We start from the raw sequence: 11,831 nt of genomic DNA on the forward strand, positions 1-11,831 counted from the left end.
GGTCAGGAGTGAAAACATCAAACTCCTTTGATGTTCTCGGCGAAATGTCTGATCATGACAATGAGTCTGCTGCGTCTGAAATTTCTGACTTATCAGAATTTCAAGAAAAGCTAAAAATCAAGCCATCTAATTTGCTTAAATTCTGTTATATATGCATATGATTCTGGATTGTACATTGCTTGTGACATCCTTACCAGCTGCACTACTGTTCAGCGTATAGAAGCATGCGTCGATGAAATTCGTAATTGGATGATGTCCAATAAGTTGGCACTTAATGACGGGAAGACAGAGGTTGTCTGGTTTACACCCGAAATTGTACGATTGGTTCACAATTTGGTTCTATGAATGTACGAATAGGTGAGGCAACGATTTCGCCATCCACTGTTGTACGTGACCTTGGCGTAATGCTTGACTCGTTCGGTCTCATTGACGAGCATACTCGCTATGTTTGTAGGGTGGCATCTCATTCATTTTGGCGGATAAGTAAAATTAGAAAATTGTTAGACCAGTCCAGTACTGACAAATTGGTTCACGCGTTTGTCACATCGAAGTTAGATTATTGTAACAGTCTACTTTTTGGCCTACCCGCATATAAATTGAGCAAGCTTCAACACATTCAGAACTCTGCTGCTCGTTTGGTAACTGGACGGAAGATGGGCCGTCACATTGATATGACATCTATCCTCAAGGAGTTACATTGGCTTCCAGTACAAGAACGAATCCGTTTAAAAAGTCTTTGTTTGGTTTTACAAATTGTCAATCAAGATGAATTGGTTCCAAATTACTTATCAGAACTATAACAATTGATAGCCCAGTACATAATACCAGAAGGAGTGTCGGTGTAAGATTGAATCCCTTTCTGTCAAAGATCACGGGAAAGAACTTTCTAGAACATATGGTGACAGAGCTTTCAGCGTGTATACCCCTAAACTGTGGAATAGTTTGTAGCCCGAACTTCGGATGATAAAGAAATTCGCTCTTTTTAAGAAGTCTCTTAAAACCATTATTTTTCGTCAATGCTACTGTTGACTTGGATATAATTTTCACCTGCATTTTTAAAGTTTATTTGTTTTTTATCATTTTTTAAAATACTTTCTTTACTGTTTTTAGGTGGCATCCTTTAGTCTAGATTTTAAGCTTGCTTGTTTTTATCGATTGTTTTTAATTACACTCGTTCCTCTGTGAGTTATTTTGTATTTTCTGCGTTTTTAGCTCTTCCTATAATTTTATGTAATGTACAGACCCTGAGACAAGGTGTGTAGTGGACTTTAAACAATAAATTATTATTATATTATTATTATTCAAGGTGTTATGATTCCAAATTCAAGTGATCGTAAATGTAAACTTTCAGCTAATGCTGATGACGTTAATACTCTTGTAACTTGTGATACTGATTTTTTTGAGGTTTAAATATTGGTTTTCTGTCTATGAGCATGACAGTAATGCAAAAATTACCTGTCGTAAGTCCCAAGGTCTTTGGGTCGGCTCATGGCGTGGGCGTGCTGATCATCCGCTTGAAATTCTTTGGAATTGTATTGTTCTCAAAGTCCTTGGAACTTATTTGGGCAACACTAATGAGTATTTTTCAAAAACCTGGAGTGAGTGTGTTACAAAGATTGACAATAAATTATCTTGGTGGAATAGATACGCTCCTGCTATGCCATTCCAAGGCCATGTTATCGTTATTAATAAACTTGCTGCAACTAAACTCTTTCATCGTTCATTTTGCCTCTGTCCTCCTGCTTTTATCATTGATGAAATTCAGCACAAATGTCTTGATTTCTGGCAAGGAAAACTTAGAAGGACAAAATCTTATCGATCTCTCTTCACGTGTGAGAGCTTGCAGGTTAAAATATCTTCAAAGATACTTGTATATTTAGGTCTGGATCATCTTTCATTTTTGTTCGCTGATTTTTTTTTTGAAGTGTTGATAATCTCAATTACATCTCTCAACTATTTACAGTGAATTTTCAGTCTGTTCCAAAGTTTCGACCTAATTTTTATCTTGAGCTTTTGAGAATCTTGAAGTCATGTATTTTCCGAGAAAAGGTGGACCCATTTTAATCAAAGATATCTTTCATGAAGCCCTTTTTTCCAACGATTGTGTTAGTTTTACAAATCCTCTTGATAGTACTCTTGTTAACACTTCATAAGTGCTGGCATTACAAAAGTTGGAGATCTTTTTGACCCTTTCCAAAAAACTTGGTGCTCCCCAAGCCAGTCTAAAAACATTTCTTCTATTCATTCGGATAGAATTTTCTTGAAAAATTGCTTCTATTCATTCGGATAGAATTTTAACAAATACTGTCAGTACGTTGGTTGATTCTATTCCCTGTGATTGGAAAAACAAAATCAAAACTTATTTTGAAGAGGAAATTGATCTCGTTGACGTTCATTCTTTTCATCGTCCTTCATACTTTTTCAAACTCATTTGTAAAGGCACTGATGACCATATCATTTTGAATTGTTCTTTGTATAAATTTGAAAATGGTAGCATATATAAATTCTTGATTATGTCCAATTTGCATGGGAGATCTGCTTTGTTCATTTCTTGTCCTATTCCAAAAAAGAGGGAGATCTTTAATGGCGTCTTCTCCACGGTGCGTACGCAACCGGCTCGTTTATGTTCCCTTCTGGGGATAGCTCATCCTCTGATTGTATTTTCTGTAGTGCCAGAGATGACCTTATACACATATGTTTAGAATGCCCTCGTCTTTCTCCTTTGTTCATTCTCCATCGTAAATTCTGTCACTGTTTTCTTGGTCAGGAATGCAAGATTTTATTCTGGTGGTTTGTTTTAGGCCCACCCTTTGATAAATCATACATGGACAAGAATACTTTTGCGCTTATAAATTTTCTTTTTACGACAGCTAAAATTGCAATTCATGTGAAGAGACGAAATGCAATTAATGGTCATGATCCCTCAAATCAGTATTATGCTTGTTTCTGTTTTTAAAAGGCGAGTTTGTGCTCGCATTTTAGAAGAATATAATTACTTCAGGCTCAATTCAAACATAAGTGCTTTCAAAAACATTTGGTGTATTAATGACGTCATTGCTTCCGTAGACATGATGGAACAATTACAATTGATTCAATTTTGTTGTGAACACTTTTTTCTCTGTGTGCTTTCACCTCTAAGCACACTTTCCCTTTTGCTAAAACTAACTCGTCCTTGGCACCGTCCACCTCACGGAATGGGAGGGGAAGTAGTCATTTGAGAATAATGCCAACGAAAAATTATCTCAATATGTCCCTTCTCATTTGCGGTTAGGTGCGTTTTTCTGCAAGATGCAAGGTGTTCTTGTCCTTTTTCTTTGCACATTTCTGTCGCTTTTTCTTGTTTTGAAGTTTGTTTTACTTTCTCCTATTCAGTGGAGATATTTCATGGACCTCGCATCTTGCCTTCTGTTAATAATAAAATTGTGCTTTTTTCAGATTTAATTGGTTTCTTTCCCCATGTTGCAAGTGATATATCTACCTGTTTGCCTTTTCACCAGTTCTCTCCGTCTCGCTCCAGCATCAGTGTCATAGCCATTTTGCAGTTTTTGCATATTTTTTATAGTCCAACTTTGCTCAGTATTTCCAATAATTGACCATCATTTGCTATAACGCATTTGTCAGATTTCTTTTCGTCTCAAAATTTGAATTGATTTGATGTGTACTTTTCTGTACAGATTAATTTTAGTAATAAACGTTCATTTGAAAAATCAAAAATCTTCTTCTTCTTCTTCTTCATGCACCTCGGATCGGAGATACATTGATGTTAGTTTCTCTAACAAAAACAGGAATATTTAATCAATAAAATAGGCAATTAATCAGTGAAAAAACTTTTTTATCTTCATATTGTATATTATGGCATAGACTTGTCACTTTGTTGTGCAACAGTACATAGATGACCAGTTTATTCATGAAGGGAGCATTCAGTTATTACAGCCAGCACAATTTGAACGGGTTGGGGTTCACTTTAAATTGTTAAAAAGTAGTTTAAGTGTTCAAAAAATATTTTGGGAGATAAAATGATTCGCTGCATTATTTCACTCTCGGTAGTCATTTAACTGTAAATCTGAACAAAAGTATAATTATCTGCCACATAAACATCTTGCATTGGCAACTCTGAGGCTTGTCTTATTGTACATCGAGCTCACTGAGGGCAATGAACAATTTCTATTACTTACATATTAGAGATATAGCAAGTTTTGTCAGGGAAAATATTTAACAGTGACCTGTTGACCACTAGTACCATGAAAAGTGAAATAAGTTTAGTTGAAATTCCAATATCATAACTGTTGTCCACATCTGAACTTTCAAACACCCTATTTGAATCAAGTACATTTGTATCAATTGTCAAACAACTCAGAAAGCACAGAATGTGTTTGTTAAGCATTGTAAAAATATTCATAGTGTTCTCATAGACTCCAATGTATAGTGAATCAACATTTCAGTGAGATTCAGAAATCAAATTTCTTGCATACATATCAACTTTTAACCATTCTAGTCTAATGAAGTACTTTCAAATGAATTATCAAAGGTCTATAAATACACAGATTTAAACAAAAACAAACTAAATGGATAATGTACAATTCTGATGATTTATTCTGTGTATCGTTATTTACAGAAATTGAAGGACGCAAACGGGGCTATCCAAGGACTAGCATGAAGCTGAAGACATTTGATAGTTGTGTGTGTTTCTTCTGAGGACAGCGAGCATGACAGAAGTTGCAAGGGTGGTGCCTTTATTCGGAGACACTTGCCATGGGATAGAGAAAGAAGTGAAACTGCGTACAGTATGGAAAAACACTTGCATCAAAGGAAATGCATATTGAGGCTACCTTGCATTGAGGGCGTGGCCTCAATCAGACCAGAGCCTGAGGATGAGAATGGTGGGCCATGAGCCGTTATACAGACAAATGACAATATCAACAGCGCTGACAACTCATTACAGGACAATGTTTAATGTATAAGCATATGTTTTTGCATTTTCTTGATTCTGCTAAAAGCTCAATGATGCATTTTTAGTTTTGAACAAAGACCACTCAACTTTTGAATTTTATTGACTAGATACAGGCTGTACTCATGTTATTACACCGACCGAGTCATAAACAGTGATTATTTGTGTATTTGTATTCTTGGGCAATTTAACTATTCTTGGTCAAGAAATCTTCTCTGAGACCACAACTCCAATTGATTTGAAAGTTGGTGTGGAGGGTTTTAGGGTACAGCTCAGTAAGACTGTTTCAAATTGTGGTGAAGTTTGCATAATTGTATTTTTTGCAAAATTTTTAACATTTTCTTTTGCCAAGTCTTTTTTTTTTTAAATCGCTGCTACAATTGTACAGACGTTCAATTAATGACTTGAAATATTGGTTTCAAAAAGTCTGGTTATATTATTGTTTGTGATTTTTTTTTCAGAAACCGCAGCTTGTTTAACACATGTGTCAATTATTGTAAATACTTCATTGGGACAGTATTGTTCAGTGAATAAAAAAGACATTATTTTTTTAATTGCATAACAGTTGTATGAACTTAAATTGTTGATGTGTGTAGTGTAACATGTGAGTATGAGTAAAACGCAAGAATACTAGTATATCATGAGAATACCGGTAATACATTTAATCAATAATGGTAGATATTGAGCATACCATCCTATGGCAATATGCGTGCACATAATTCTGTAAACACAAAATGGAAGAATGCAGAAAAGATATTAAATATCCGCGCTGTACATTATGTATCAACTTGGTCCTGTTTGTTTCCCCATGATAGAACTATTGCCCCATATCTTTTTCTAAGCATGTCCATGCATCATTACCAGTGTAATTGTTGATAATTGTTCTGAAGTAAGGCCTTTTGAAATGGATCTGTCAAAAATAACATAAAGGATACAGAGGCAATGCTTAGAAGCAGAATACAAGGTTATTTTGGTATACAATTATGAAAATAAAATGATGAAACAGTACAAAATGTGCAAAAGGTACAGGTTACTGTTTCAAGTAAATATCGATTCATGAGAAATTCAAAAAATTAAAAGGAATGACAGCAGAGCAGTGATATTTTATGCGATTTCACGCAAGGTACCATGGGAAAATTTAAGGCAAGAGGGTGGATTCCCATGATCACTAATTTCACGCAGAATCCATTGAAATCCTGCACAGGATTATTCAGGAGACTGTCTTATGGAATCCATTAAATGCTGTAATGGATTCTGCTGTGGATTCTAAAATTGTTCCGTACATAGAAGAATCCATAATTGGATACCTTACGATTCCCTGAGTACCCACAATGGATATCTCTGGATTCCCTTGGATTCTGATTGAATCCACGGAGGAATCCACAACAATGCTTTATGGATTCAGGCTTTTTCACACAGTGTTACCTTTCGTCAATGACACAATTGTGCTTTTTTTCCAATTGGTACCTCATAATCATTGATGATTACACCATAGTTGAATGAATAAAAACATCTAAATTTGCTATACTTACCAAACACAGTTTTGTGGCCCCGTTAGTACGATTGACATTACATTATACCATGCATTAAGTACATTTACATAGAAATGTGGCAAGACAGAATATACATTATCTGGAACTTTACTCCAAATAACATATTGATGTAATAAGCTGGTGGTGTTATCCATGACATATAGAACAGAATTTCACACTGTGTCCGAATAAAATATTAGAGGATATTGAAGTCGTTTTTTGTAGAAGAGCAAAAGGCGAAGACTTAAAAGTTTACAAATCACAGGAAATCGGTGTGGATTATTGCTTGAAGTGTAAGTTATCTTTATGGATGAAAGTAACACTCTTTGAGAAATTCTCTCTTCTCGACCTGGGTGTCCATATTTTCAAGAACACAGAAAAGGGCACGTTAATCTTTACACGTATTGTATTTGGCCAAAATAAAAAAGACGTAGAGTTATGCATGATTCTGTATGACATATGTTTACATATGGTCTGCATATAGTTTTTTTGTACCCATTATGGTGCTGAGAATGTCAGTCTGCATGCCATGATATTGTACTACGTTTAAGGCTTGTAATATGTTATTCCGTTATTAATGTATTGTCATCCTGCATTTCCTTCGTAAGAACGACATTTCCACTGGTTGATGAAGATTGATTTCAAAGTGCATATATACAATGTAGTGGTAGGGAAACAACAATTCTATCACTTCTTACTTCCTGACGTCTTAAACATTCGAATAATATAAACATACACATTGTGTTCTTGAAAGTCATGCTTGAATTTAAAAATGTTGTTGTAAAAGTCTAGCCATATGATAATTACCGGGTAGCAGATCTTTGATCAACTCCCGGACGATTTCGGACCCGTTTAACAAATGTACCTATACATGAAATCAGTCATTACACTTCAGGTTTAGCAACGGTTTATCACCAGTTCTTACCGGTTCAATGGCTGATCCGACTTGACCTGAAGAGATCCGTCGGTTGTTTACCTTGCGATACGTTACTTAACCATCAGCTTATCCGCTTCATAGGCCGGCGTATGCGACATGGCTTAAATGTCCCTGAACCGCCATGGTTAAGGTAAACTTATGCATCGGTTATGGCGACGTTGGTACCGTTGAGTCAAATACTCGCATCAAAACTCTGTTGAAACCTTGTATTTATAAAAGCAAAGTACTTGCTAGCATAACGTCACTTACTTACATGCTAAGGTATCGGTATCTTCGCATGTGATTTTTGCGATTTACAGGACATAGCTGTACCATTACCTTAATGATTGCACTATCACAGAGAGTGGAAGCGATAACTGACTTTTACTGTATATTGCATTCACACTGTTAGCTTATGTAGGCCTATGTTTCGAGTACCCTTCAGTCAAAGAAACGGCTATATAAGGTGAAACACACGTGTTAAGAAATTACAACATTAATCACAGTGGGGGGAGGGACTGCGATTTAATGTTTATCAGTCAGGCTGTCTGTTAAATAAATCGGACACTGAATACCTAACGCCGGTTTCGACTATTGGGAATCGAGCGCGGTCCTATACAGAGCACTCGATCACGAGAACGCTTTATTTCAGGTGCAGCCAACGGAGCTATTCATCGAAAAAGCTATTCCAGGAGGAATATTTGAAGGCAGGAAAAATTATAATTTTGCTTGGGCAGGAGACATATTTTTAGGTGGTAGGGAGCAAATTTTAGGTTTTTTCGGGCAGGGCAGATATCGGTTGATTGTCCCGGGGACAGGGCTTTGCAAAAAACGAGGGGAGCGGAAGCTACTTTCAAACGGGGACAGGGAAAGTTGAGCCATGGTGTTTCCGGGGATACAGACACAGGGCAAATACTTATACCTTTTAAAGGTTATCCAGACTACTTAGCATATCACGATTGACCTGATTGACCCCACATCTCACTGTCTCTACTGCGCGTAACATCCCGCTGCTGTTATCTGACTGCTTTGCTAAAGCTCCCAGGGCATATGTGAGGAAGCCGAACAAGGCTGAGCAAAGCAGTCTGGCTAAAAGATCTTCTTTCACAGCTAGACCCTATACTGCGGGTATATGACAATGCGATTTCTCAACTTATTCTTGCCTAGCAAGTTTAAGACGAAAGAGGGCATGCACGAGAATACCTACATGGGTATCAATCAACTATCTAACAAAAAGTGTAACATAACACTCCGTGCCGTGAACACTCGGCCATGGCACAACAGAACAAGAATGTCCATATTATCACATATGGAAACATTATTTCTTTAGAGCTTTTACACTCAACACGAGGGTCGTACGAAACCACAATGAGCTAAAATAAAAAACAAAATAGCCAATCACAAAAGCTCAAACACCAGCCAGAAGGCAAGTAAACAGATAAGTCGACCAATGAAAAGACACGAAGTCAAACACAATCGACTCAACACAAGATAAATAGTCTTCAAACACAAGCAATCTCAATATCTCACCATAAGGGACTGGACACAAATTACAGGGGGGGGGGGGGGCAGTGTTTTTTGGGGGTGGGTCGCCCATTTTCGCACAAGCATTTTGAAGGGTCATAAAATTTTGTGTATGCCTATGGGGGAGGGTCATCTTTTTATATGCATCAAAGCTGAAATTGCATGTGCACGTATTGAAGAATATGGAATACTGAAAAAGAAAAAATACCTCCTGGCACTTTCATTTTCTGCCATTTCCATTTTCGGCGCGCCCTTCAGGCGCAAGTTTAAGGGTATATTAAATGTATTGATGATCCAAGCAGCCACATTGATTTAAGTTGTCATGATTTCTCCTTATCCAACTCCTCTATTGTGCATAATTGTCCCCTACTATGACTCTTTCAATAACAATTTGGGAGATCACTTATTTGATATCATTCTCCCATTGGCAATACATTGGGTATAGGTTGGTGTCAAATGTTCATGTCACTGTATGTACATTTTTTATTTTTTGAGGACATTGACAGAATACAAACTATTCAGAATAGTGCAAAATGTCATCAATAACAACTGGAAGCTTCAGGTCGAACAACTTTGAATAACAATTTAGGATCAGATAACCTATGAGTTATTTGTAGTTTCCTCATAGCCTACAATGTATAGTGAATCAACATTTCGATGAAATTCCAAAATCAAATTTCTTGCACAACCATGGACTTAAAACCACTCTGGTCTAATCATGAACATTAATACTAATAATTAGGTGTACATAAATGCACAGATTTACTTAGTTTTGTATTGGAAAAAAAATATTCATAGTTTTGTCATAGACTGCCCTGTATAGGGAATCAACATTTCAGTGATATGCCAAAATGAAATTTCTTGCACAACCATGGACTTAAAACCACTCTGGTCTAATCATGAACATTAATACTAATAATTAGATGTACATAAATGCACAGATTTACTTAGTTTTGTATTGAAAAAAATTATTCATAGTTTTGTCATAGACTGCCCTGTATAGGGAATCAACATTTCAGTGATATGCCAAAATGAAATTTCTTTCACATCATAGACTTGAAACCACCCTAGTCTAATCATTAACATTAATACTAATAATTAGGTGTACATAAATGCACAATTTATCTAGTTTGTATTGGAAAAAAATATCCATAGTGTCATTATAGACTGCTATGCATAGTGAATCGACATTTCAGTGAAATTCCAAAATCAAATTTCTTGCACAACCATTGACTTGAAACGACTCCTGTCTAATCATGAAAATTAATACTAATTCTTAGGTGTAAATAAATGCACAGATTTACTCAGTGCTGTATTGGGAAAAAAAATCATAGTTTTGTCATAGACTGCCATGTATAGTGAATCTACATTCAGTGATATGCCAAAATGAGTTTCTTGCACAACCATAGACTTGAAACCACTCTAGTGTAATCATGAACATTTACACCAATAATCGGTGTACATAAATAGACAGATTTGCTAGGTTTTATATTTTAAAACAATTATTCTTAGTTTCGTCATAGGCGACAATGTATAATGGATGAACTTTCTATGCGAAATTCCAAAAACAAAGTTCTTGTACACAGATGCACGTGTTACCACCCTCTTCTAATCAAGTACAGTTATGTCAATTAGTCAGGGTCCATATATGCACAAAAAGTGCATGTTATTAGTTGTGAAAGAATTTTTTTACAGTTTTGTCATAGACTCCCATGTATAGTGGATCAACATTTTGAGTGAAATTCCAAAATCAAATATGTTGTTCACATGTGCACTTGTAAAACAAAAGATTAAAGAATTAAGCAGCAGTACAGCGCTGAACGAGTTCATCACTTTAAACGTTCAAAACAAAAGCTTACTAGGGAAATTCGTACTTTGGAAACATTGATTCATACTCAGCCTTCTCTGGATACAAGATATCATCAGCAAAAAGACCTGTTAGACAGTTTTAAGAAACTTGATACCAGAGGTGCAGTTATTCGTTCTCGTTTTCAACAGCTCAATGATTCTGATAATAATTCAGTTTTTCTTTTCTCTTGAAAAATTCAAAGGCTGTCGTAAATCTACTACTCATCTCCAACGTGAAGATCAGACAATTAAAGAAAATCAGGGAGAAATTGTACAACTTACTCGCCAGTTTTATCAAAACCTTTTTACTGCTGAGCCTGTTTCACCTGAAGCACAAAATACTTTGCTTCATGATCTCCCTCAATTACCTGCTGACAAAGTTACTCAACTTGATGAATCCATTAGTCTTGATGAGTACACCTTTGCACTCAAGAACATTGCGAATGGTAAAACACCTGGTGTTGATGGCATACCTTGTGAATTTTATAAAACATTCTGGTCTCTTCTGGGGAAAGATTTTCACCAGGTTTTTCAAAAGTCAATTTCCGATGGCCTTCTTCCAATGTCCTGTTATCACACCCCTTCTTAACGAGGTGATAACGCCCTCTTAAGAACTGGAGACCTATCAGTTTGCTTTGCTTTGATTATAAAATCTTCACTAGAGCTTTATCGCTTCGCTTGAAGCAAGTTTTGCAAGATACCATTCATGTAGATCAAAGTTATACCGCTCCAGACAGACAGATTTTTGACAATATTCATTTAATTAGAGATTGCATTCATTTTCATAATCACATGAATTTTCTTCATGGTATTCTTTCTTTGGACCAGGAAAAAGCTTTTGATCGTGTCAGTCATAATTATCTTTTTAAAACTCTGCATGCGTTTGGGTTTGGTGAAAATTTCATCAATTTCATTCAACTTCTGTATACACAAACTGATAGTCTTGTCCCTGTAAACAGTTCCCTTACTGCTCCTGTTCAGTTTTGAATTGATATTAGGCAAGCTTGCTCATTATCAGGGCAGCTGTATGCAATTGTTATTGAACCTCATTTACAGAGAATAA

Source organism: Ptychodera flava, chromosome 19, assembly GCF_041260155.1.
Source record: "Ptychodera flava strain L36383 chromosome 19, AS_Pfla_20210202, whole genome shotgun sequence".
NCBI lineage: Eukaryota > Metazoa > Hemichordata > Enteropneusta > Ptychoderidae > Ptychodera > Ptychodera flava.